General features: G+C 44.0%; 1 long non-coding RNA gene across 9 annotated transcripts in view; it reads left to right on the forward strand.

Moving 5' to 3' along the window:
• Positions 1-26654, forward strand: part of LOC147826491 (uncharacterized) — a 222929-nt gene extending 196275 nt beyond the window's left edge. For 6 of the 9 annotated variants that reach the window (XR_015439616.1, XR_015439612.1, XR_015439610.1 and 3 more), the window contains one exon: positions 26245-26654. This is a non-coding gene — a long non-coding RNA (uncharacterized LOC147826491). Of the gene's footprint in view, positions 1-16905; positions 19326-26244 lie in introns of those variants that run through there. The other 3 variants (XR_015439613.1, XR_015439614.1, XR_015439609.1) reach the window with 2 other exon arrangements.
• Positions 26655-27057: the final 403 nt, after the last annotated feature.

Consider the following 27057-nt stretch of genomic DNA (forward strand, 5'->3'; position numbering starts at 1 on the left):
GGAATCAGTACACACACATGTTCCATCTGAACCTTTTTTACTTTCAGTCCCCACACCCCCATCACTTCCCGTCCTGGGTCCCCTTCCTAGCTCCACAGAGTCCAGCTCCCCGTTCTTGGGATGGAGCCAGAGCACTTCGTGCTACCCGGCATTCCAGACCCTCCTGCATGTGAGAATCTGTTAAAGCAGATTCCTAGGTTCCCCTCTTCGAGGGGCTCTGGGTCATTGAGTCTGTGGCAGAGTCAAGAACCAGTACTTTTTAAAAGCTCCTCCAGGGTTCTGATGAGCAGCTGGGGCAAAGATGAAACAATATGCAATTAGCTACTCATCAAGAGAAGAAGCAGTTTAACTAAAAAAACTAGAAAAGGATGATGTCTTTATTTTGCTATTCCTCTAATGGCATTAGAAAAATTCATGGGAGTTTAAAAATCATTGCAGAGAGATTTAGCTTTTTATTAAGAATAATAGAATGGCCTTGGCTTCTGGACATCGTGTGGGCCCCTCAGAGAGGAAATCTGCTCACTTTTGGCTGGCAGACGAGTCCTTCAGCAGCTGTGTGTTGTCAACAGATTTCCTTGGGATTAATTTATCTTGACCTAGCTTCTTCTCATGATGCAAGAGCATGTTAATCAAGGTTCTCTCTTTTTGGGTTCATCCTAAGAGTTGACCTCGGTCAGTGAGTCCCCATTCTTGGTTTAAAGTTTTGACATGCAGAGACTTGATGGTTCTGTTTGTCTTTGCTGCTTAGCCTGCATAGGGCTGGCACATCTCCAGTGCTCCAGGGTCCGGGTGCTTCCCGCCCTCTGCTCCGAGAACAGGGATGGTTGCTTTGTTGAATGCACATCAGTGCTGTTGAATAAGGAAGGGCCTTCTTAGGCCTCAGTGGTGACTCTGGGGTCTGTGCTAGGTTTGTTTTTAACCAGTACTGATGCTTGGTTGACTGCCTGTCCCTGCTGCCTGGGAAGGGCCTTCTCAAAATTCTGGTCCCATGTTGGGTGTCTGTGTTCATGTGCCCTGGTTGTGGGGCTGCTTACATGTTAAATGCCTTCAGGAGGTGAGAGGCAGTCAGGGAAAACCAGGCCCAGTCTTCCAGTCTTTAGATCTAGATCTTCCTGCTTCAGTTGGAGTTGGAGAGCTGTGGCCAAAGCCAGAGTACTTCATCTCTGTGAGCCTCAGTTTCCTCATTTGGTTTGAAGGTCAAATAAGATAATTTGTGTTAAGTACCTGCCACTCTGTGGGTACACAATCATCCTTAGTCTGTTTTTTAAAGTCTGACATTCATTCTATTTTTCAAATACTACAGTAGTCCCCTTTTATCTGTGGTTTTGGTATCATAGGTTTCAGTTAACCATGGATTGAAAATATTAAATGGAAAATTCCAGAAAAAATGTTCATAAGCTCTAAATTGTATGCTGTTTTGAATAGCATAATGCAGACTTACAGTGTCCTGCTCAGTCCTGTGTGGCACATGAATCATCCCTTTGTCTACAGTATCCACACTGTGTATGCTGCTCATCCATTAGTAGCCCTATCTGTTATCAGATCAACTCTTGTAGTATTGCAGTGCTTATACATAGGGTTTGGTATCATCTGGATTTTTAGGCATCCATTGGCAGCCTTGGAATGTATTCCCTGCAGATAAGAGGGAGTTATTGTATTAATTGCTTTACTAATCCTGTCTGTGTTATCTTCTTTTCTCTGTAAATTGATCTAATTATCTAACGATGCAGGTTACTTGGCTTTGAATTTTCTGTCCAGTAACAATCCAGAACATGGACAGGCCTTAAAATTGTAAGTCACCTGGGGACAGAAATAGTATTTTTAATACTCCCCAAAAGAAACACAACCAGTCATTGGACTTGTCCTTGTTCATGCACCCCCATGCAGTTTCTCACACTCACATGCCGTGCTCCGTGTTCTGTGTGACTAGAGGTTTTCCTCCCCCAAACTAGATGAGGTCAGCAGTATTAACATTCCAATCTTACAGATTTGGATTTGAAACTCAGAGGATTTAATTTGCCCACAGATACAGCCAGAGCTGAAAGTCTCACCCTAATCTAGCTGCTTGTGAAGATCATTGATGTATCAGTAATTATCTTCTGGTTTCTTTATTTGAAGAATAGTAAAAGATACACAGCTGAAAAGTCCATATGAGCACCTGCTTCCCCAAGCTCCATCCTTGGAATGAAACGCTTGGGCAGAGTGAGCAACAAAGGTTTGGGGGTGCTGATGATGTCGGGGCGGAGTTACATTGACATGGGTGTGTGTCTGCAGGATGAACGTGACCATAATTACCCAATACACAGAAGTCCTCACGCCAAATGGCAGAACTCCACGTGTCGAGAAATCCCAGAGAGGCTTTACGTAAGAAATTTCTCACAGGAGTCAAATATCAATAAAACATCTGTGTGGCTAATCAAGGAGATACAAGGCCACACTTAGTCAAGAGGAAGATTCCCTATAGAAAGTCATTACTAGAAGAAGTGCCATATGATTTATTTGCTGTAACTCAATTTCCATCTGCCTCCTAACCTGAGCTGTGTACACACTGACTCCAGGCAGCCAGCCAACAGAAGCTTACCATGGAGCAGAGCACCTTCCTCTCCCAGGGGCTGCTGGTGACATGCTCTACTGAGAACCAGGCGTGGCCTGGGTTGTCTACAAGGAAATGGCTTGAACTACTTCACCGACATCTCAGACCTTTGGGGTTTGGATGAATCCTGGGCCTTAGAATGAGGCTCCATAGCAATAATGGGGGCCAGGTGGGTTCTGAACATTGTTTTTCTTCCAGAAACTCCTTTGACTCACATTTGCAGACTCCAGATGGTAATTCTGCCAGTTCAGGCAAGATGCTGTTCATCATTGCTTATATTTCTCATGTAAATGGAGAACGGGCCAAAAAATGCTTTCTTGCTATTGTGTGTTAAAGCAAATCAGGCGAAACTGAACCCTTTCTCATTCTGTAAACAGGGTCTACAAAATTTAGGACCTCCTTACGGCCGAGTTAAAACCAGTGTGCTCCTATAAAACCAAATGGTTGAGTGAGAACCAAAAAGCCCCTAGGGTCTTCTGAAAATCAAGGGTTATTTTGAGCTGAGTATTGCCTTCTGCTTATTTTTTCTAGGTCACAGAAACCTCATGGACTTTGTTTCTAAAGCCTAGATTACTGTAACGTCATTGGTAGATTTAAGAAAAAAGATTTTAGAAAATATTTCTGCAGGAAAATTTCCTCCTTTTGCTTGGCAAAACTATCTTGTGGGCAGTCAAGTCAGGGCCATGAGCCATTTTCAGCAAAGAAGGGGAACAGAAGTCAGCATGAGGACGTCCCCGTTGGGCTGCGTGGTCCCTCCCGGCCCCCAGCATCCTGAGCACACACCACTCTCTGGCTGTGTGACTTGGGGCAGATATTTAAGGACTCGGAGACTTAATTTTCTCACCCGTGAAATGGAGATAATGTGCATCTTATGAGCCGCTCTGAGGGATGACATAGACTTATGTAAAATCATGTTCCTACTCCAGGATGATGAGTAGATAAGGCTCAGTAAGTATGACTTACATCTGAATCTGAATGTCAAAGCCTCTTGCTAGAGTAGGAAATGGAGGGTGACAGTTCTTGCCCTTGGGGTTATGATATCCGCTTGGTGAGGACCATACCTCCGTCCTGAACTGCTCAGCAAGCCCCACTGAGAGCCTGTGGTGCAGCAGGCACAGTGTTGGGGGCTGGAGAGAGATGAGGGGAACAACTTCAGCTCACACAGAATTTACAGCCTAGGAGGAGAAAGGGGTGTTGCATAAATAAATCTCTATCTAGGAGAAAGTGCAGCAACTGAGTCAGCACATCTGGTGTCACTTAATGAAGATACACATTCAGAAATGCACTGCCAGGTGGCTTCATCCGTGTACTAACGTCACAGAGCAGAACTACACAGACTACAATGGCTACATGACAGGGATTTTCAGCTCCCTTATGATCTTATGGGACTGTAAAGCAAGGATTCAAAAAGTAAGGTTGTCTGTCTGCTCCACGACCTATTTGGTAATTCAGATTTTCTCTGAGCACATTCTGTTAATTTGCTTGTCATCTGTGGCCACTTTTGCCCCCACCATGACATAGCTGGGCGCAGTCAGTGCTGCTCTGCTGGGGCGCATATGTTCTTAAAATTCACTGCACTACCTAAGATTGTACTATAAGGGCCACAGGGCATATGGGGAAAATGGCGCTAGGGACAACACTCAAAACCTTGACTAGGGACCCAAAACCAGGTAAGCACCTTATAAAGATGCGTTTTAATTCTGAGACTTTGAGCTGGAGAGCACCATTCCGGTGATCAGGATCGACATAACGGAGAAATAAAGATTTCGTTACTTACAGGCTCTGGAGGGTGGTACATGGTACATGCAGAGGCCAGGTGCATGCAGAAGTTAGGGAGCACGTGCACAGAGGGGACCCCTGGCCGGTGGCTTCATCGGGCCTAGGGTGTTATGCATGGGAGTTTCCCAAGGGAGCTCTAACTGCTGGGCTGAGAGCAGCCAGGCCTGAGTCCCACGGCTCACGAGTAGTGGGGAGGGCATCTTGGTGGCCCAAGGGGCAAGCGTGCAGCCGGTGAGGCTGTTCCGCAGGGAGCAGTGGTAGAAGGTGGGTGTCCAGGTCAGTGACGTGGAGCAGCTGGGGGAAAGGTGCTGACCCCTGCTTCTGGCCCGGTCAGACTTGTGTTCACCTGGCTGTGAGACAACACAGAGTGATAGCATTCCCTGCAAGATGGTAATAGTCTTGCCCAGTTTAACTGGTTAACGAGCATACAAATCCTGCAGCAAACATGTCAGCTTACCGTGGAGTTGGCCTGACACTCGTAGTGGTGGGAGAGGGAGGGCTGCCGCTTGAGCCCTGCTGTGGTTACGTCTAGAGGTCCCCCAGAGCCTCATACGCTCATAGGTGGGGCTTTGGGGTGGTGACTGGATCATGGGGGATTCGTCCACCGATGAGGTTATGGCTGAGTGTGATGCTGGGAGGTGAATGAAGCCTGGTTGGAGGAGGTGGTCACCGGGGGGGGGGGGCTGGTGAAGGGTCTGTCTCCCTTCCTGTCCCTTGGTGTCTCTCTGCTTCCTGCCACCATGCCATGGGCTGCTTCTCCTCTGCGATGCCCCTCTGCCATGCTGCCCTATCTTGGGGCTAGGTGACTATGGACTGAAGCTTCTACAAGCTGTGACCAAAATAAACCTTTCCTTCCTAGAGCAGTGGGTGTCTGGTCCTGTGCCCTCACAATGCGAAAGTGACTGAGACAAGTGCCCTGTGAAGGGGTGGGTGGGCTGGTGCGAAGTTGGATAGGCTCGGCGTGGCTCAGCTCACTGTGGGTGACGGCAACGTGTGAAGGAGCTCTGGGTTTTCCGTAGCCCATGTGTGCTTGCAGCTGGGAGCAGTTTTTAGCCCTTACCCAGTGTTTCTCACAGAGAACACTGCACAAAGCAAACATGCAATTTGTGTCATGCTCCCGTCACTCCTGATACATTAATTGGACTGGAACAAATTCGTGTTTTGAAACGAATGTTACAGCAGAGTGTACTGTTGCAATAGAGCTTGTGTGGCCCACAAATCCTCACATACGTCTACCCGGTCCTTTCCAGAAAGCATTTGCTGGCCCTTTGCTGTAGTTTGGATCTGGAAGTCCCCAAGGGCTCAGGGTTAAAGCCTTGGCCCATCGTGAGCAGCGGTGGGGAAGCTGGTTGGCAGAGTGGGCCTCGGGGGTGTGCGTCTGAGGGTGTGTTCTGCCCCAGACTCTTCCTCTCTCTCTGCTTCTGCACTGCAGGAGGTGAGCGGCTTTCCTCACAGTATTCCTTGCTGTGATGTTCGGCCTCCCACAGCCCCACAGCCGTGGGGCCAAATGACCACGTCCTGAGACTTCTGGAATTGGGAGCCACAGTGGCTCTTCCCTCCTTCAAATTGATGTTCCTGGGCATTTTGTCACAGCAGCGCGAAGCTAACAGTCCTGGCACAGAGCAAGGGGGGCACCCCGAGGAGTCAGGAAGGCCCCCACCGGTTGTCCCTTCTGAGGTGTGTTTAGGGGTCTGGCAGGTACACGGGGGCTGAGAACGTCTGGACATTTTTGTTGTTATTCCTCTCCCATGCATATTTCGGCATCCACTCGTCCTTGCCTCCTTTGCCAGAAGGCCAGCTCTTCCAACGTCTGTGCGGCGAGAACCAGAATGTGCTGCTCACAGCCGGCCTCGCGGGTCTGGAAATGCTCCTCGCATTTAAGAGCACACACCAGTGAGAAATGACCCCTCCCTCAGCTTGTGCGTGGCATTGGCCCAGGTCCCGGGCAGCCCTTACGACGGGGGACCAGGTGGGTCAGCGGCGTGCCCTGGCGCGTCAGCTCAGCGCCACCAGCCTTCCCGCTGTCCCATGTGAGATGCGGCTCCTTCCCGGGGTCCGGTCCCCCAGACCCGCCCAGCCTCATTCCCAGGTGACACGCGATGCGCCTTCTCCCTCTGAGAGCGGGGGGTCTGAGCAGAGCTGCAGATCAGCAAAACGAGAATGATATCATTAAATAACTGAGTGTAGAACAAAGACTGCTTCAAGAAGGAGTACAAGAAAGCCAGGAGGAAAGGGAAAGGAGAGGGGCCTTGCCCGAGTCTTCAAAGCCTGTGTTCCTACTGGAGCAAACGTAAGCACAGCATACAGCAGTCAGACCCCCTTAGCCTCAGGTCAGGTTACGTGCCTCTTCTTCATCTGCTTCCGTGGTTAATCATAACCCTTTTGGTTGCGATGTGCCTTCGGGGAAAGCCTCTGATACCCGTACCAATGTGACAACTCTAACCCAAGTTATCGGTCTTAGGAAATGATACCCTGGCCATCTGGTGTTTTACATCAGGCTTCTGAATGTGGTTAATGTGAGTCTACCCCGAGTGTCAGCTCCACTCAGGCTCCAGAATAAGCCTCCTTTCTGGATCTGCCAAGCGGAAGCCTGGATTTGGCTCCAACAAATACACCAATGTAATAATGTTCATTCCCTGCTCTGAACCTTTATGTTGTCCCTGATGCTCCCCAAACCACTTCTGTGTCTCCGAGCCTCTTGCAGGGGGAGCCCAATTGTGTAACTTTTATGCCCTTCTGCCTACTCCCAGCCAACACTGTCCCCCCTGGCCTTCGGTACTGCACCACCCCAAGCCCACCTCTGAGCAGCTGAACATTTTGTCTTGAGCTGCAGTTACTTGCCATGGTTCATCTCTCTGCCTAAACTTGATATGCGGGCCCCATCACACCCATACAGGAGAGAGCTGAAGGGGTCAGCAGCGTCCCAGGTAGGGCCAGCAGGTAGGATGTGTGTGTGTGTGTGTGTGTGTGTGTGTGCGCGCGCACACACCAGGAGGCAGGAGACACCCAGCTCAGCGTCACTTGGGAGAGAGGAGGAGAAGCTGGATAGTCAGGCCTGGAAGGAGAGCCCAGCCCGGGGAGTGAGCGCGCCTGTCACACGCCCTTTCTGAGCCCCGCCATAAACCTTCTCCCTTTGTCCTCTTAGTGGTCCTGTCACATGGGTGAGGTTTACTCTCCCCATTCTACAGCGTAGTAAACTGAGGCTCAGATTCAGAGACTTGTTCAACATCAAGTAGTTAGTGACTCGGCCAGCTATACTCTGCATCTTCGTAGACTCTCATGTGGAAGCTGCACACCAGGCCAGGCCCGGAGCAGGTCCCTACCCAGGGGCCACCAGCCAACAGTCAGGGGCAGAAGAGTGAGGAAAGGACCCACATTCCCACCCTTGCAGCCAGTGGGTGACGTGGGAGACGCGTCTCGTGGGTGACCTGTAGGCCATCCTGCCCGCCTCGCTCTTCTGGTCTGGAACCACTGGGGGGCAGGTCCCCAGATTCTACTTCTGGAGAGGAGTTGTCTGCCAGGGAGGTGGCTTGCAGGACACGCGCCCCCAGGTCCTGGACACGTCCGTGCCGGTGACTGCCATAGCAGAAAGGGCGTGTGGTGAGGCGGGGGCTGTCATGTCTTTTCCACATGACTTAAAAGATCTAAGAGCCTTAGATGCCTTCCAAAAAATAACCTACGATTAAACTTGAGCCACTTGTAGGAAAACAGATGCAACTTGAGACCATAATATTACGTGAAATAAACATACAAGCTGAAAGATCACGTGGTTTCTCTGAGACGAGAAACCAAGAATATAAATGAAGAGTAAAATAAAAGACAATAGGAAAGAGGGAGATAGGTCTTTTGCAAATGGGAAAGGGATCGAGAGACAGAGGGAAGGGAGGAGAAGGGGATGAACAAAGAATTAAGATGTGTTATGTGCATTACCAGCTCCCCATAAAGACGCAATCATGATGTACTACTGCGCACACGTACTAATAAAAAACCCCTGAAAACCAAGGGAGAATGTACCGCGGTTAAACGCCATGCAGTGGAGAGAGGAGCCCTGGCTCTCTGGGGGCCTGGTGCTGCATGGCTGCTGCTCACGCAGGAGGCGGCTCAGGTGGGAGTGGGGAGCTCGGGTCGCCGCCTCTCTCCGCACCTTTTTAGCCCCAAGTAGGGACAAACTACCTTTTTGGTAGGTATCTGCCAAGGGATTTTTGGAGAAGAAAGTAAGATTATAGGTATGAATGGGTTTTGAAAAAAACGTTTTAAAAGGCACCATGGCCCACCCTGCGTTTTTTGGCAAGGGCACTTGAAAAAACCCACTCCTGTAGAACAACTGGAAGGTTAATTGGTACCAGGATGGCTTTGAGGTGCTAGTTGGCGTATGTTTCATGTTTATTTGGAAAATCTTTTTCTTTTCTTCTGTTTTTTTTTTCCCATTTAGTTTACTGGTACATTTTAGGTATACAATACAGTTACAGTCATCACTGGGATCTTGTACCTGTACATGATGTATCTTGGTTCTTATTTTTCCCCCATTCCCTGCCCTCCCTTCACCCCTTCCTCCCTTCCCTATTTACAAAGACTTTGTTTCCCTTTTTTTTCCTTTTCTCATATTTTTTCCTTTCCCTTTTTGCCTTTCCTCTGCCCCTCCCACTTCCCCTATTCCTTTAAACATTTTCTTCCTATTTCACAATATCAGTTACACATTTTGATTCTTATTTACACTTTTAGTTTTTCACACCAGAGAAACTATTCAGTATTTACACATGTGTGTCTTATTTATTTCACTTAAGAATATGGCCTCAATGTGCATCCACTTAGCTATGAATGTCCCTAGTTTCTCATTCTTTATGACTGAGTAGTACTCCATTTTATAAAAAAAAAAAACCCACATCTTCTTTATCCAGTCTCCAGTTGATGGGCAATTGAGCTGTTTCCAAGTTTTAGCTATTACAAACTGTGCCACTATAAACATGGGTGCACATATATCACTGTGGTATGATTATTTTAATCATTTTGGGGAAGATACCCAGTAGAGGAATAGCTGGGTCAAATGGGACTTCCAATCCTAGTTGTTTGAGGTATCTCCACACTGATTTCCACAGTGGTTGCCCCAGTGTACACTCCCATCAGCAGTGGAGCAGTGTTCCTCTTTCTGCCAGCATTTGTTATTGGTTGATTTCATGATAGCAGCTGTTCTTTCTGGGGTGAGGTGGAATCTCAGCGTTGCTTTTATCTGCATCTCTCGAATGACCAGTGATGTTAAACATTTTTTCATGTTTACTTGCTACTTTTACTTCTTTGTCTGAGAAATGTCTGTTATTTTCAGATGCCCATTTTTGAATTGGGTCTTTATATTTGGGGGGTCTGATCCTTTTGATTTCTTTATATATTCTAGATAGTAGACCTTTATCTGAGGAATAGGTGCTAAAAACGTTTTCCCACATTGTAGGTTGTCTCTTAGCTCTGCTGGTGGTTTCTCTTGCAGTGCAGAAGCTTTTTAATAAGATGAGATCCCACTTGTTGATTCTTTGCGCTAGTTCCCGTGCTACTGAGGCTTTGTTCATAAAGTCCTTTCCTATGCCAATGTCTTCAAGAGTTCTACCTAACTTATCTTCCAGCAAGTTTAGTGTTTCTATTTTAATATTTAGATCTTTAATCCACTTAGATTTTAGTTTTGTGCATGGTGAAAGATAGGGGTCTAGTTTTAATCTTTGGGAAATTGAAATCCAGTTTTTCCAACACCATTTATTAAATAGGCTATCTTTCCTCCAATGAGGGTGTTTGGCTCCTTTGTCAAAGATGAGGTAGCTGAGTATGTCTGGAGTTGTTTCTGCATCTTCTAATCTATTGCACTGATCCTCGGGTCTGTTTCTCTGCCAGTACCATGCTGTTGTTTTCTTTAAAATGAATTTTATTGGTACATTTTAGGTATACAATATAATTACTTTCATCATTGGAAATTTACACCGTTACATAATCTCTCTTGGTTCTTATTTTTTGGTCATCCCCCTGCCCTCCCTTCAACCCCTCCATCCCTCCCTATTTACAAAGACTTTGTTTCCAGTTTTTCATTTTCTCATATTAATTCCATTCCCTTCTTTCCTTTCCCCTACCCCTTCCCCTTTGCCCCTTTTCTTCCTATTTCATATTATCTTTTATACCTTTCAGTCCCTATTTACACTTATAGTTTCTTACACTAGTGAAACTATTCAGTATTTACACGTGTGTCCTATTTATTTCACTTAAGAGTATCGCCTCAATATGCATCCATTGAGGTATAAATGTCTCTAATTTCTCATCTTTTAAGACTACGTAGTACTCCGTTTTATTTAAAAAGCCCACCTTTTCTTTATCCAGTCTCCAGTATCACAGTGGCTTTGCAATACAGTTTCAAGTTGGGAGTTGTGATACCCCCTGCCATGATTGTTGCCTAGAATTGCTTTTGCTATTCTAGGTCTCTTCTGGTTCCAGATGAACTTTTGGATTGTTTTCTCTACTTCTGTGAAATATGCTGTTGGGATTTCAATCAGGATTGCATTGAATCTGTATAGCAGTTTTGGAAGTATAGCCATTTTCACTATATTGGTTCTTCCTACCCAGGAACAGGGGTAGTCTTTCCATCTTCTTGTATCCTCTTCAATCTCTTTTTTCAGAGTGCTGTAGTTCTCAATGTAGAGGTCTTTTGCTTCCTTCTTTTTTTGATGCTATTGTGAAAGGGATTATTTCCCTAATTTCTCTTTCAGTGAGTCTGTTATTTGTGTACAAGAAAGCTGTTGATTTTTGAGTGTTTGCCTTGTATCCAGCTACTCTACTGAATCTGTCAATTAAGTCTAGAAGTCTTTTGGCAGAGTTTTTTGAGTCTTCTGTGTAGAGTATCATATCATCAGCAAATAATGACAGAATAACTTCTTCCTTTCCTATCTTTATTTCTTTTATTTCTTTGTCTTGTCTAATTGCTGTGGCTAATGTTTCCAGAACTGTATTGAACAGGAGTGTTGATAGTGGGCATCCTTGTCTTCTTCCTGATTTTAGTGTGAAGGTTTTCAGTGTTTGACCATTTAGAATGATGTTGGCCGTTGGTTTTTCATAAACAGTCTTTATCAAGTTGAGATAAACACCATCTATTCCAACTTTCTGTAGGGTTTTTATCATGAACAGGTGTTGAATTTTATTGAATGTTTTTCTGCATCTATTGAGATGATCATATGGTTTTTGTCCTTCACTCTGCTAGTATGGTGTATTACATTTATTGACTTATGAATGTTGAATCATCCTTGCATCCCTGGGATAAATCTGACTTGGTCAGGTTGTATGATCTTCTTGATGACCCTCTGTATTCTGTTTGGCAGTATCTTGTTGAGGATTTTTGCATCTACGTTCATTAGGGAGATTGGCCTGTAGTTCTCTTTTTGGGTTGGGTCTTTCCCTGGTTTTGGAATCAAAGTAACACTTGCTTCCAGGAATGAATTTGGAAGCCTTGCTTCCCTTTCAATTTCTTTGATGAGTTTAAAGAGTAATGGCAATAGTTCTTCTTTAAATGTCTTGTAGAATTCAGCAGTGAAGCCATCAGGACCTGGGCTTTTCTTTGTTGGTAAATTTTTTATTACATTTTCAATTTCCCTCATTGTAATTGGGGTGTTTAGAATTTCTATATCTTCTTCATTTAACTTTGGCAGTTCATATGTATCTAGGAATCTGTCCATTTCTTCTGTGTTTTCCATTTTATTAGAGTACAGGTTCTTGAAGTAGGTATTGATGATCCTCTGGATTTCTGCTGGATCTATTGTGACTTCATCTTTTTTGTTCTTAATTGCATGGATTTGAGCCTTTTCTTTCCTTTTTTTTGATAAGGTTGGCTAAAGGTTTATTGATTTTATTTATTCTTTCAAAAAACCAACTCTGATTCATTGATTTTTTTGTATCATTCTCTTAGTCTCCATTGCATTGATTTCTGCTCTGATCTTTATAATTTCCTCCCTAGGACGAGCTTTGGGTTTGTCTTGCTCTTCTTTTTCTAGGAGCTCAAGATTCAGCATTAGGTTGTTTATTTGAGCTCACTCTGCTTTCCTAGTATGGGCATTCACTGCTATGAATTTCTCTCATAGAACTGCTTTTATTGTGTCCCATAGATTCCTGTATGTTGTATTGGCATTATTATTTATTTGTAAAAACTGTCTAATTTCTTCTTTAATTTCCTCTGTGACCCATTGGTTGTGCAGGAGAGTGTTATTCAATTTCTATGTGTTTGTGAAATTCTTATGGTTTCTTATGCTATTGATTTCTAGCTTAATTGCACTATGGTCTTATAATATGCACAGGATAACTTCAATTCCTTTGCATGTACTTAAATGCATTCTATGAACTAGTATATGGTCTATTTTGGAGAATGACCCGTGTGCAGCTGAAAAGAATGTATATAGACTCTAGACCTCTATTAAGTCTATTTATTCAAAAGCTTGGTTCAGTTCTAGTATTTTGTTGTTGATTTTTTATCTAGATGATCTGTCTATTTGTGACCATGGGGTATTGAGGTCCCCTACTACAATTGTATTAGTGCTTATTTGGGTTTTCATGTCCGTTAATATTTGTTTTGTATAGTTGGGGGCATTTGTATTCGGTGCATATATATTTATGATTGTCATCCCTTCCTCTTGGATTGTTCCCTTTACAAGGATGTAGTGACCTTCTTTGTCTCTCTTGATTAGTTTTGGTTTGAAATTTACTTTGTCTGCAAATAAGATAGCTACCCCTGCTTTTTTCTGAGTTCCTGTCACATGGAGAACTGTTTTCCATCCTTTTACTTTCAGTCTATGAGTTTCTTTTTGAACTAGTTGTGTTTCTTGTATACAGAATATTGTTGGATATTGCTTCTTAATCCATTTTCCCAGTCTATTTCTTTTGATTGGTGAATTGAGGCCAATAACATTGATGGTTATAACTGATATATATTGACTTATCATTGTCATGTTATTTTCCTGTTTTTGGTTCTTATTTTTCTCTTTCTCCCTGTAATTTCTTGCCTTGCCTGATGAATTTGCTCTGTTGGGCCTCATGGAGTTGTGACCTTCGTTGTCTTTTTCTAGGATATTGTTTACAATAGTTTGGAGTGCTGGTTTGGTATTCATGAAGTTTCTCAGATGTTTCTTGTCATGGAAGTATCTTATTTCCCCATCAATTTTGGAAGATAGTTTTGCAGGGTACATCAATCTGAGTTGGAGGTTGTTTTCTTTTTTTTTTTTTTGTACCGGGGATCCAACTCAGGTCCTTGTGCTTGCAAGGCAGGCAGTGGAACCACTGAGCTAAATCCCCAGCCCCTGGAGGTTGTTTTCTTTTAGGGCTTGCAATACCTCACTCCAGGCTCTCCTTGGCTTGAAGGTGTGTGTTGAAAAGTCTGCTATGATTCTGATGGGCTTTCCTTTGCATGGGATTTGTTTCTTTTCTCTAACTGCTTGTAGTATTTTGTTCTTCTGTTCAGTTTCCAGGATCTTTATTATATGTCTATGTGTAGATTTATTTTGATCATGGCTTGTTGGAGTCCTATATGCCTCACTTAACTGTATGTCAAATTCTTTTGTTCTGTTTGGGAAGTTTTCTCTCATTAATTCTGTGAACAGTTTTTTTTATGTCATTTGTACTTTCTTCTGCTTTTTCATGGACTCATATCAGTCTTATACTATTCTTCCTTGCATCATCTAGGAGCTGTTGGATCGATTTCTCATGTTCCCTTACTATTTTTAAGAGATCTTTCTTTTCATGGTCACTGACTGTGATCCTGTCTTCTATATCTTATATTCTGTCTTTAGATTGGCTCAGTCTTCTGTGTATGCTTTCAGTACTTTTTAATCTCCTGGAAATCTGTTTGAATCTGTTTCATGGATTCCATTTCTTTCCTATGTTGGGCATTCATGGTTTCCATCATGGCCCTGAACTCATCTATTTTTTTTTCAATCTATTTCTGTTCTACAGTCTCTAATCATGTCTTTCATTCTACTCACTATTTCTGTAGTTATCTGAAAGATTATTTCTGTTTAGAATTTTTCTAGAGCCTCATTCATCTGTTTTGTTACTTCCTGTGCTATCCGTTCATGGTGTCCAGGTGGTTGATTATCAAACTTTTCCACCTCGTTTTCCCCAGAATTTGCCTTGGTGGGCTGGAAGTCTGGGTTTGTGCCTTGCTTATATGTCTTCTCATTTCTCTTTTTGTTGTCGGTACTGTTCTTGATTTAATTCCTGGATTGATACTTCGATATTGCTTATTGTAAGTATCTTTGTTGCTTTTATTTAGAACCCTTACAGAATGATTGCTTCTCAGAGGTGTCTTTGAGATATAGTTGGTCTTTAGGTTTTGAGTCTCTAATGACTCTGATGCTATCTCATTTTCATTATACCAGGAAGGACAACTGATTAGATCAGTCACAACACCTTAGCCCAAGTGATACAATCAGCAACACAATAGCATCAAGTACCTCTTAGAAAATGACAATTTGTGGTAGTTACTAATCTATCACCTTTAACTGTGTGAATTAAATCAAAATCAAGGACCAGCACAAAATATGATTATAGTGAATAAACTTGTGAATACAACAAGTTTACCCTTCAGAATGGGGACTTAGAAGGAGTTGGGGAAGGAGGGATAGATAGGTAGAAGGATAGGAATATGTTAGTAGTGAGGCCAGAGCCCAGAGGAAGATCATGCAAACTCTAGGAAACTGTTGAAGACAAGAGGAAAAGACAGAATGAAAGAATAAAGGCAAGAACAGAACAACCTAACAGTGATAGGGAGGCTAGAAACTGTATTTACTTTCCTTTAAAACTAATGACAATTGAGAGAAGGAAAAAGAGAAGAAAAGAAAAAGAGAGAAGAAATCTGAATTAGGGCCAGAATAGGAACAAAAAGGGAGATGAAGAACAATGTGGGAGAGCGAGAGAGAGAGAGAGAGAAAGAAAAGAAAAAAAAGAAAAAGAAGAGAAAAAAAGAAAAATTTGAAAAGAGTAGAAAACAGTGAAAATTAAAAATAAGAGAAAAAAATAATAATTTTGAGAATAACAAATAAAGAATAAAAGTGAAGGGCCTCCTTCAGGGTTTGTCTCTGCTGTCACAATAGACAACGTGGGCTGCAGTGTGCAGATATAAGTCAATGAGTCTCAGCAAGCCATTAGCAGACCTGTGAGATTCAGGCAGATTTCTGGCTGCAAGGCCCAGGTTGAGCTCCCTGTCCTCCCTCAGGGTTGAACTCTGCAAGGTTCTACTGCAGGTTCCAGCTGCCCTTCCCCTGAAGATGGTCCAGGTTCCGATGGGAGGTGGTGATCCCTCCAAATTACCAAGTATGATGGTCTGGTGTGCCTTTATTGCAGAGATTCTCTTCAGTTTTTCCAGTGGGTTCAGTTTTCATCAAGGAGCAGAGGCCCTCTTTCTGTTGTTCACTTCTGCTCTATCTTCTGGAGCTCAGAACAATGGCCTTTATGAGCCCCTGTGCCTCTGGGGTGTGGAACCAGGTACCAACACAGCCAGGAGGCAGGGGGGCAGGGGGAGCCCCAGGTCCGTGCGGGCTGAAGTCCTCACCCATCTGCTCGCTTGCTCGTCAATCCTCTATTCTGCTTTTAAAAAATAACAACTGAATAATGGCACCTTGAGAAATGCCCCCACCCCATCAAAGGTGTTGACATGTGACTCCTGGGGTAGAGAGTTGTTTAATCTCAAAATGGGCAATTATCCTGGATTATCTGCATAGGTTCTTCTCAGAGGGTGGTAAGGAGGTTAGCAGTGGGAGATCGAGAGGAGGGGAAGGAAGCTCAGGGTAAAGCGAGGTGCTTTGGAGGCGGCGGAACAGGAGCCTGAGACAGGGAAGCGCCTCTCCCCTGAAGCCTCCAAGGACGACCACAGCGCTGCCCACAGCTGGATTCCGGGCTGCGGGCTGAGAATGGGGAGAGCCACTAGACTGGGTCGTTTGTAGCAGCAGGAATGGGAAAGAAACAGAATCCTCTCCCTCCTTCCTCCTGGTCCCACCCCTCCCGTTTCTTCTCTCTTTCCTTTCCCCCTCTCTCTCCCTCCCACTCTCCCCTTCATTTCTTTTTCTCCTTCCTCCTCTCCTTCCCCTTCTCATTTTCCCCTGGATGCCCCTTCCCTTTTGGGAATGAACAAACCAAGTAAGCAGTTAGTAAAAGACCTGATGATTTAATACTGACAGTTTTGTTTTGTTTATGTTATTTTAAAGTTTTCTGCTCATTATTATGAGCTGTGGTGAAGAGATTAATTCAGTTACTGTGATTTGTTTCCTTGTCTTGACTTCCTAAAAATCACAGAGATACAAATGTAGCTATATATCCCACGGGCTCGAAAATGCCCAGTAATTACAAGTGATTCATGAGAACAGCTGAACTTGCAAGGGATTGTATTGTGCTCCATGGTAGGCAGTCATTTATTGAGTTTTAAAAACGCCTTTAGAAGGGGTATAATGGGATCATCAATTAAAAGTATGTTTGGGAGAAACCCTGGGACTGTCAGAAATAATTCTTTACCCAAACTCTCCTTTTCAAAGCCTCGGGCTTGTGTGTGGCTGCGGAGTGCCTGCCCTCTTTTCTACGTCGTCCTCATGCTCGTGGGCCACCTGTGGAGAGGCGCGGCCTTGTGAGCGCTGGGTGCCATTCAGACGGCCAGGCCTCCTCCTCTGTGGAGAGCCGTCCATCATTCGACCAGGGAAGGCCGCCTCGGACAGGGCCGGTGAGGGTGAGGCTGAGGCTGGACTGCGGAGAGGCGCGGGCTCCCCGAGCAGAAGGGCTGCTGTCCAGGTTCCCGATGCACGCCCAGCCCTGCCAGCAGCGGACGGCAAGAGTGACCTTCTGGGGAATTCGGCCCTTTTGTGGCAACCGGAACTTCCAGCATGAAGCTTCCGGCAGTTCTTGGCCTCTGATACGGCCTGGAAGAGGCCTTGTCTTTGAAAGCTCATGCGAACAGGCCGTGTAAAGCCCATGCATGGCCAAGCTGCCTTCCTTGGAACTTGCCTCTCCCTTCCTCGCCCAGAGCTGTTCTCCAGCTGAAGGCCTTGCTTCTCATCTCCCCAAGCAACAGAGGCTGCACAGCGCGCTGCCCCGTGGCTGCCAGTGCTCCTCCCACCATGCTGGCTCCCGGACACCAGCATGCAGTGTGCACCCCGACAGAGGAGCGGAGGCTTCCTGGGAGCAGAGGACAGCGGGACAGGAGGAGCCAGGGCGGGTCAGGAGCACAGGCAGCTGTGGGGGTGGGCACTGGTCCTGCCTCTCCAGTTTCGTCATTCTGGTCTCTGTAATCTTATCTCATATGTGACGTTTATTTTTCTCTTTCTGCCTTTGAGCATAGAGGTTATTCTCCTAGAAGAAAATTCATTGACTACCTACTATGTGTTAGACATTGTGATAAAAAGACGAGTAAAAATAAATTTCTACTTTCACGGAGCTTGCAGCCTATGGAGGAAAAGCAACATTAGACAAATAATCACACAAATAAGAATCAAATTTGCATACATCATGAGTGTTTTGAGCGGTGTAAATGTGGTATTCTGAGAGAATATCAGGGGTGGGAAGGGAGGGTGAAAAAAAGGGTCTAATTTGGGAGATCAGGAAGGGAGACTAGAGTTGAAATCTGAAGTTTTGGGTGATTGCAGAGGTGAGCATCTAGCCAAAAAAGCTTTATGAGCAGTAGAAACAGAACATGCAAAGGCCCTGTGGTGATAGAGATCAAGGAATCTGGTGTCAGAAAGGCTAGAAGTGGCCAGAGATCTAAATGTACAGGGTTTGAAGATCATTGTGATAAGAAGGGATTTTAAAGGAGATTGGAGGAGAGGAGCATGTCCAGACTTGCCTTTGGAAAGATCTTTTTCATTTAGCTCCCATTCACATAATTTCTTTGACTAGAGCACGTACTCTTGAGTCAAGCCAGGGAAGCAAGCTGGCTGGACTACTCATCAGGAGCTCGAGGTCTAGGGGAGAGTTTTCAAGGAGATGCAGAAGGCCCCAGGGGGCAGGCAGAACAGACCTTTTCAGTATCAGCCAGGCAGCAGGAGATTTCTTTGGGACTTCTCAGGCTCAGCCTCTGCAGCCCCTGATCTGACACTGGAGAGTAACAGCCGTCCTTGAGAGGAGGCGGTGCTGGTCGCTGTGCACAGGTTGCTTCTGGTAATTGGAGGTAAAAATGGAAAAGTGGCTCACCTAATTGCATTCTAAATTACAGCCGTTCTTCAATTTGTTTCTTAAAAGTGCTCGATGCCTTCAAGAAGAAAAGGGCTTTTTTTGCAGTGGAGGAACAATGAGGGGCAGGAGGAGGGGTGGATGCACCTATACTCGTATTACCTTGCTCTGGCTGTTGTTTGTAAGTGCAGATTTGAGTGGCTTGCTCAATTATTCTCACTCTGTGCATGCTAAGGGTAATAAACTTGGAAAACGGAAACACATGAGTCTACAGTAATTGTTTTTTAGATAGTGTAATAATTCATGATAATTGCTTGCGAAGCATTCCCCCCCCCCCCTTGTCTACAGGGGTAAATACATTAAAGCCACATTCTTCTGTACTATTTTACAATCTATTAGCATAATAACCCATTGTAAAATAAGTCCTGCTGCTGTGGGAAAGTGTGTGGCACTGGTCCATTAGACACCTTTGTTGTGTATACAAGCAGCTAATGGCACTATTTATGGACATTGTGTTAGTTTGCTATGTGCTTGTTACCACCTAATAGATTCAGAGCATGAAGTGATTGCTGCTTGATAAAAGTTGTTCGGCACTAACCATCCACAGTGACCCTAGCTTCATGCTTGCCTGAAAATTGCTTTTTAGCCCCATGCGAATGGAAAAGTCATCTTGATAAATTTAGCTGCAAGCCAAGTTATAACCAATATTCACAGGATATAATCAAATTAGATCTTAAAGCCTTTAATTCCATCATTAGCATGTATTATTTCTTCCTCAGGCCTTGTAATTAAATAGCATATTAGGAATAGATATTTTTTGTCTTTTTTTATATATTTATTAGGTATCTGGGGTTAAATTTGGTGCTCTGTTATGGTGCACATCACTTAGCTTTAAATTAGAATGCCTTTAATGATACCTGAAAAATCAGAAAAGTAATTGGTTAACTAAACTAAGGGAATTCATGACAAATAAGATACTGTTATGTTTACCTAAGCACTATTATAATCTGAGAGTTATGTAATTAGCCAAATTACACAGAGGGAAATTAGGTACTCATTATTTACTTTTCTTGGGTATTTTGTGGGTTCATACAAAAATTTTCACTGTGCACATGAGATTAATTCTTCCTGAAGTTTACATCTGGTTTAACACAAGTCAAGAATTTCAAATAAATGCTCTTTTCTTCTCGGATTTAGAGGTTAGAGATCCAGGCTTTCAGTTACAAAGTAACCATTGCTGCGTGAAGGCAGAGCCTGAGGCTGCAGTGGAGACTCTGGGGTTCTGCCAAGGCAGAGACCGCCTCTCCAGGTCTTGGGGCAGGCTCTGCTGTAGGACAACTGGCTTCCTCTCCTTCCCCATCTCAAATAGGGTCTCTGCTGGGTTTGGTGTAATGCAAGGGTCCCCACGTCCCGGGCCATGGACCTCCAACCCCCAGGCCATCCTGACCTGTTAGGACTGGCAGCAGAGCAGCAGGTGAGCTGTGGGCCAGGGAAAGTCTGTATTTTGAGCTGTTCCTCATTGCTGGCATTGCTGCCTGAGCTCTTCTGCCTCCCGTCAGATCGGTGACAGCAGTAGATTCTCTTAGGAACTTGAGCCCTACTGTGAAGTGCGGGTGGGAGCGATCTAGGTTGTGTGCTCTTTTGAATCATCCTGGAAACCCTCCCCCTACATTTCCATCCATGGAAAAATTGGCTTTCACGAACCGGTCCCTGGTGCCACAGATGTTGGGGGCTTGCTGGTCTAATGAATTCTCGGACGCTGATAGCTCAGTTGTTCTCAGTCTGGCCGCACGTTGGAATCGTGCAGGGAGCTTTACGCAGTGAAACTATAGACTTCTACTCAGAACCGGACAACCACGGTGGCATGGAGAGAAGCAGCGGCAGCTGGAACCTTCAAGGAAACCGTGGGATGCTGCTGCCAGCGTGGCTTCCACACTCAGCAGTGGGTGGGTGACCCGGGGCCTCGCGGGCCACTACAATCGCGACACCGTGGAGGGAAGGGCCGGGGCAGCCCCTCGGCTCCAGACCACGCTGCTCTCGGTCCAGTTCGCAGAATGCAGGAGGGAAGCGCCCCGGGAGGGAGACAGTCGGGGATGGCCCGCAGGCTGCAGGGAGTCCCCTGAGGGCTGGGCCGCTGAGCTCGGACCCTGCAGCCAGAGCCGGTTCAGCCCGAGTCAGCAGGCCTCGGAGCTCAGGCTGGGGCCCATTGCCCCGGATGCGGAGGTCTGCGCCCAGCACCGCCATGTGCACCCCACTGCCCCCAGGACCTCGGGCCCAAGTAGAGATGAGACCTGGCTTGAACTCTGCTCCTTAATGCTAGGTTGAGGAAAAGGGCCAGATGTCCAAAACAATAGAAAACTTTCTTTTATTATTTTTTATTTTATTTCTTTCTTTCACTGTTTGCTTTCTCCTGCTTATTTTGTCCCCTCCCATTTTTATCCCACTATTTCCTCCTTTTTTTCTTTTGTGAGTGTGTGTGTGTCTGTGTGTGTGCGCGCACGCGTGCGCTTCTCTCCCTCTTGCCTTTTTCTTCCAATAGTTTGTAGAGGGTAAGGGATTCTCCTCTGTCCCTTTTTGTCTCCCTACTTTCATCCATACCTTTCCACCTGACCTCTTTCTCCTGTTTCTTATTCCTTCTCAAGTTTTCTTTTCCTTCTTCTCTTCCTTTTCATTTGCCTCCCTTCGACTTTTCCCCGATATTTGTATCAATTGTAGCCTTTTTTCCCATCCCCATTCCTTACTGCCAATTTTGTACCCAGTTTACCCCATCTAAATACATAACATACCTTTACCACTATGAAGATCCTTTGGCCCCTCCTACATTCTCCTTCCCATACACACAGCAGAAGACTTTTTACAAAACTCCTCTCCCTCCCCCCGCCTCTGGCATTGCCTGCCCCCCAACTTCCTGGGCTTTAGAGAACTGGTTCTATAAAATCACTGTTGAATGCTGTTTTTCACCATTAAAGGAGAAATAGCCATTGCCTTCAGTGCATTTTAACTGTGGGTCAGTTCTTGGGTTGGTATGGTGCTTTCCCTATACTTGCGTTTCTTTAGGCTAAAGGAAGAACCACAACAGGGTCTCACGGTATGTTATTTCTCTACTAGCCCTGATAGTCACAGATCAGCCTGCTAGTACTGTAGCTGATGTGATTGCGTAGGAATAATCCTGACTCAGTGGACAATTCCATGCCAGTGAATCTGTCTGCTGATTACACTGCAACACCCAGGGAGAGGGACAGCCAGAGTTCCGAGCCCAAGAACTCAGGCTGGATCAGACTCTGCAAGAGTGCCCGCCCCCTGGCCAGAAGAAGTCCTGAGCCCAAGTTCACTTCAGTACTGCAGTGGAGGGATCAGAGGAAATACTGGGGTGTGAGCACTCAGACTCTCTGGGAAAGAAGCTACTTGGGAATCACATATGTAACCTCTCCTTGGACTATTTAATCTGTGTTCCTACCGGACATCTTACAGATTTACAGTTTTGTATGTTTCTTGATTTATTTAGTAACATGGGGTTATGTTGTATTCCTTTATGATTTCCTGTCTTTGTGAGGTTGTTTTTTTCTTTTGTGTTTGTTTTTTTCATTGGCTCCGGATTAATAGGGGTCTAGGTTCTCTCCCTTATCTCAGCTCCCTATCTAGTTTCTTCATCTCGACCCCCCAAAACAATATTAACATATTCCTTTATTCTTTTTCCAAACACATAAACTCCTCCTCCCATGTCTTTAAATTTCCCACACTTATCTCCCTCATTCACAGTCACTCCTGCCTTCTCTAGTATTAACCCTTGGTCTTCCCCATCCGAAGCCGTTGGCTTTTCCATAGCTTATCTACCTTATCATTCTCCTTATCAGCAAGTTCTGACAACCACATAGTTTTCCTCAACTACAAAGTGAACCTCCTTTTCCCCATGTCTTGCCCTTACCCCTATAAATATTCTCTGAAAACACTCAGTGGTAATCCTTCAACTCAACTAAAAGTACTACAATAGATCAGACTCCACATCAGCCTTTTCTTCGCTCCTACCACTATTCCCCGCTTCAAACTTCCCAGTTAGTGCTTCACATTCCTCATCCAAGCTCCTCCAGTTCTCTTCACCCCACTTCCCTCACCTCAGTGCAGAACAACCACAGATAATACACTGTCAGAGTGTGGATAGAGGATAGACAAAGGGGAGAAGTGTAACTGTAAGGTGTATCATATAGGAGTGTTAAGAGATTGAATCTGTGGATGCTGTTAGAGCCAGAAGTAATTCTTTCAGCAAAACATAGGGACAGAGTCCAAATCACTTAAAGTAAATAATAGAAGGAGTAAAGACTAGCACTGGACATACAAAGCTGAAATTATTCATAGGGAAGCAATATCCTACTACAAATCTCCATAAAAGCCACAAACTCTCCTCACTTCTCTAGTCCTCGACTGCCGTACCCCTAAAAAAAGGGGAAAAAAGAGAGGGCTATATATAATATAAATATATATGCACAACCTCCCACACCCCGGAAACATATAGGAGCATGGGGAAGCAAGGAAATAGAAGAGCCTCAAATTCTCCTAACTCTCCCAAGGCAGAGCAAAGGGCCACAAAGACAGAAGAAAACAAACACCAGGTAGCAGAAATCTATGAAAAAGTTCATTGAAGGGATGAAGAAAATAGATGAATTCAAAGACGAAATGAACCAAAAGTTCACAGCAATTTCACTCATTATAGCCACAGCGAGTTTCAGGGAAATAGGTAAAAAACTGGACGAGCTAGCCAAAACAGTTCAAAATTTGAACAACAGATTCAACAAGCATATGAAATCCTTGAGAAGATGTCAGAGAGAATTACCTGAAATAAAACTGTATTGAATTCAAAAATTGCAGAAATGACCAATGTGAAGACAGAATGTCTGATATTGAGGACAAAATACAGTGGCACCTTGCCTTATGAATTTAAGTCATTCCACAATTCTGTGGAAGATGCCTATGTTCATGTTCATACTGGGAAGATAGCCATGCTTTTGTTCATTACCTGATGCAGAGTTCACAAGAGGAAGCAAAACTGTTCTGAATGCTTCTGTTTGTGAACTGAATTGTTCATGAGCAGAAGTGTTAGTGAACTAAGGAAGTGTTAAAAATACTGCTATGGGGCCGTACCACTGTAGAGAATTAGGACGCAGAGCTCAAAGAAGCTAAAAAGAAAATAAGAGAACAAGATATTATTCAGCAGCTACTAGAGGACAATATAAAGATCAATTGAAGGCTAGTTGGACTTAGAGAAAAACTAGACGATAGCACAGATGGATTTATTAACATGTCTACAGAAATCAGAGAAGAAAATTTCCCCAATACAATAATACTTTGGTTCACAAATGCCTCTGTTCGCAAACAATTCTGTTCTCAAACAAAAGCATTTGACAGAATGTTGCTTCTGTTCACAAACTCCACATTGGGTGACAAACACAGCCACAGCCATCTTCCCCACACAAACACAAACGCGGCCACCTTCCCCCAAATCATAAAACAAATTAAGCTTGTGAACTGAGGTGCCAGTGTATAAAAAGGAGCTTAAAATGCAAGTAAAGTGACACATATGGAAGACCCAACAGATATGATGAAAACAGAAGCTCACCAAGGCATATCCTTATTAAATTATCAAATATCCAGCAAAAAACCCAAACCAACAAAACAAAACAAACAATTTTAAAAGCATCCAGAGATAAACAAAACCCAATAGAAAGGTAAACCGATCAGAATCATAGCAGACTTCTCAACACAGACCTTAAAGGCCAGAAAAGTTTGGAGTGAAGTATTTCAAGCCCTATGAGTATATCACTTCCAACCTAGATTAACTTATGTACCAAAGCTACCCTTCAAAAGAGATGGAGAAATAAGGCAATTCTATGAAAAGAGCCAGCTCAAAAGATATATGAGTACTAAACCAGCTCTTGAGGAAGTACTTAAGAATATTCTTGACAGAAATAACAAAATAGACACAGCTAAAAACAGAGGAAACTAGTGAGGTAAATGGATAAACAACAAAAAATATTAGAAAAAAAAAGGATTCACCAACAGATAAGGAAGGCAACAATAGTAAATAAACAACACAGCTCAGTAATGTCTCTCAACCTTAATGGCCTCCACTCTCTAATTAAAAGACACAGATTGGCAGACTGGATCAAAAAACAGAATCAGTCTATTGCATTCAAGGAATTCATCTAATCCAAAAAGATATTCATAGACTAAAAATTAAAGGATGGAAAACAACATTTTATGCACCATGACCCCCAAAACAAGCAGGGCTAGCAATTCTAATGTCAGACATGGTAAACTGTTGGTGGGAAGGTAAACTAGTACATCTGTTATGGAAATCAGTATGGAGTTTTCCCAAAGAACTGAAATTAGAAATTCCATATGATTCACTGGTTCCCCTTCTAGGTATCTTCCCCAGAGAACGTAAGACATCATACTACAGTGACACATGCATACCATTGTTTATACCAGCACAATTCATAGTAGCTAAATCCTAGAAACAGCCTGTATACCCATCAACCGATGATTGGATAAAGAAAATGTGGTATCTATCTATCTATCTATCTATCTATCTATCTATCTATCTATCTATAATGGAATACTACTCGGCTATAAAAGACAAATTTGAGACATTTATAGGAAAATGGATGAACTTGGAAAATACAATAATGAGTGAAATAAACCAGACACGCAAGCTTAAATACCGTATTGCATCTCTCATTTGAGTGAGACAAAAGTACAAACAAAGAAAATAATAAAGAATGGATCTCTTGCAATAGGGAAGTGGTTCAAGGGAATGAGGATGAGGGGTGAGGGGAAGGGAAAAGAGAAATAAATAGAATAAAGATATACCATACACAGGAACCTAATAACCTCAATTAATGTAAACATTGTATGCCATAACATGTGATTAATGATTAATTAATCACATGTAATTAACATGTGAGCTGTGATTAATGATATCGACAAGAATGAAAAATGGGATGGGGAATTGGGAGAGGAGGGAGGGGAGGAAAGGGAAAGAAAAGGGGTGAAAAAAAAGAAACAAGCTGTAGTATGTGTATGTAACCACTCCCGAAGATGATTGTAAACTGCATGGACTGCAAACAAGTACAATAAAATTAAAAATTAAAAAGAATGAGGTAGGTGTGTCATATGTACCATGGATAGAAAATCCGCTCATCCCTTGCACAAATATTTAGTGAACACTTATGTGGTAGGTGCCAAGCAGTCTTAGAGAGTCTAGGATATCATAGTAAAAGGCATATTTTGGCACATGGTAGGGAAAATTAAAAAATAGAAATAAACCACATGCATATAATATAGCAAGTCATTTCCTGGGGAGGGAGCAGACTTGCATGACAATATCACATCTTGTACAGATCTGTGTGGAGAACACTGGTAGGAGCCCCTCAGTCCCAGGAAGCTGCTCTGGATAGCCAGAGGCCATGTCCTGCTGCTTTCCTCTTGCCTTTTCATTTGCCACATGAGGATATTGGCATAACTTGCTTTCCCTGGAACCTACACTTTGATGTGCCCACCTGATATCTTTCTTAAATATTGGTGGGCTTTGCATTTGGAGCCTCCCAGTTTCCAGCTGCTCAGTGGCTGGCTGGCTCTCGACACTATCTACAGAAAGCAGCCCGCCGAAAAGACCCTCAGTTTATACAATGGACCTTCTCATTGTTTTTTTTTTCTTCCAGATCCCCATCAGAACTGAAGTCCCCATCAGACTTTGCCTCCTTTTTCTGGGGATCCCCCTCGGCACAAGTGTTCAGGGGAGCAGAATAATGATGTGCCCAAGGAATGTGCACTCCTGCAAGGAAGCCCTCGGTGCCAAATGGTTGACATTCCCTCATGGTCTCACCACATTGAATAAATGCATTTAAAGTGGGATTAGTTTGTGAGTCCCCAGCTGGAGTTATAATACATTTTCTATTCAGGTATGTGCTGCTACTGTTTATCTCTACAAAATAAATATTAAAATTGCATTTGAATCTCACATTAAATTTATATTCATGCTATTACAATTTTATTTCTGTCAAGTGATATTCAGTTTTCAGACATAAGGCAGATGTAAGAGCACACAGGCAAATAAAAGCAGTTATAATTATTTCAGTTTCTCCTGATTGTCTCCTTAAAATGTCACCCTGGCCAGTTCCTTTTGTCATGTGTGACCTGTGGAATGACGAAGGGGCAGATGAATAAAGCTCCTGAGCTCTCACGGTCTGTTTAAGTGAAAAGTTTCTGTTAATAAGTTTTTTCCATTGCTCAAGGCTCAGACAGGAGCCATGGACCCTTTGTCATCCGCAGTTGGTTTGCAGATCATGACTGGGGTTGAGGCAGTGTTTCCAGTCGTAGCAGCGGGAACCGTCAGCTTCACAGGGTTGGTAACTTGTTGCTCTTACTGGTGGCCAGCAATGCTTGTGTAAGATGGCTAAAGCTAAGAGTCCAGCTTTGTGTCCCAAACTGATTCTGACTTGGTCATCACTCTGATCTTTGATACTATACTGCAA

This window comes from Heterocephalus glaber, unplaced genomic scaffold (assembly GCF_053883595.1).
Source record: "Heterocephalus glaber isolate CG9 unplaced genomic scaffold, H.glaber_assembly_v1.0 deba00001472, whole genome shotgun sequence".
Lineage (NCBI taxonomy): Eukaryota > Metazoa > Chordata > Mammalia > Rodentia > Bathyergidae > Heterocephalus > Heterocephalus glaber.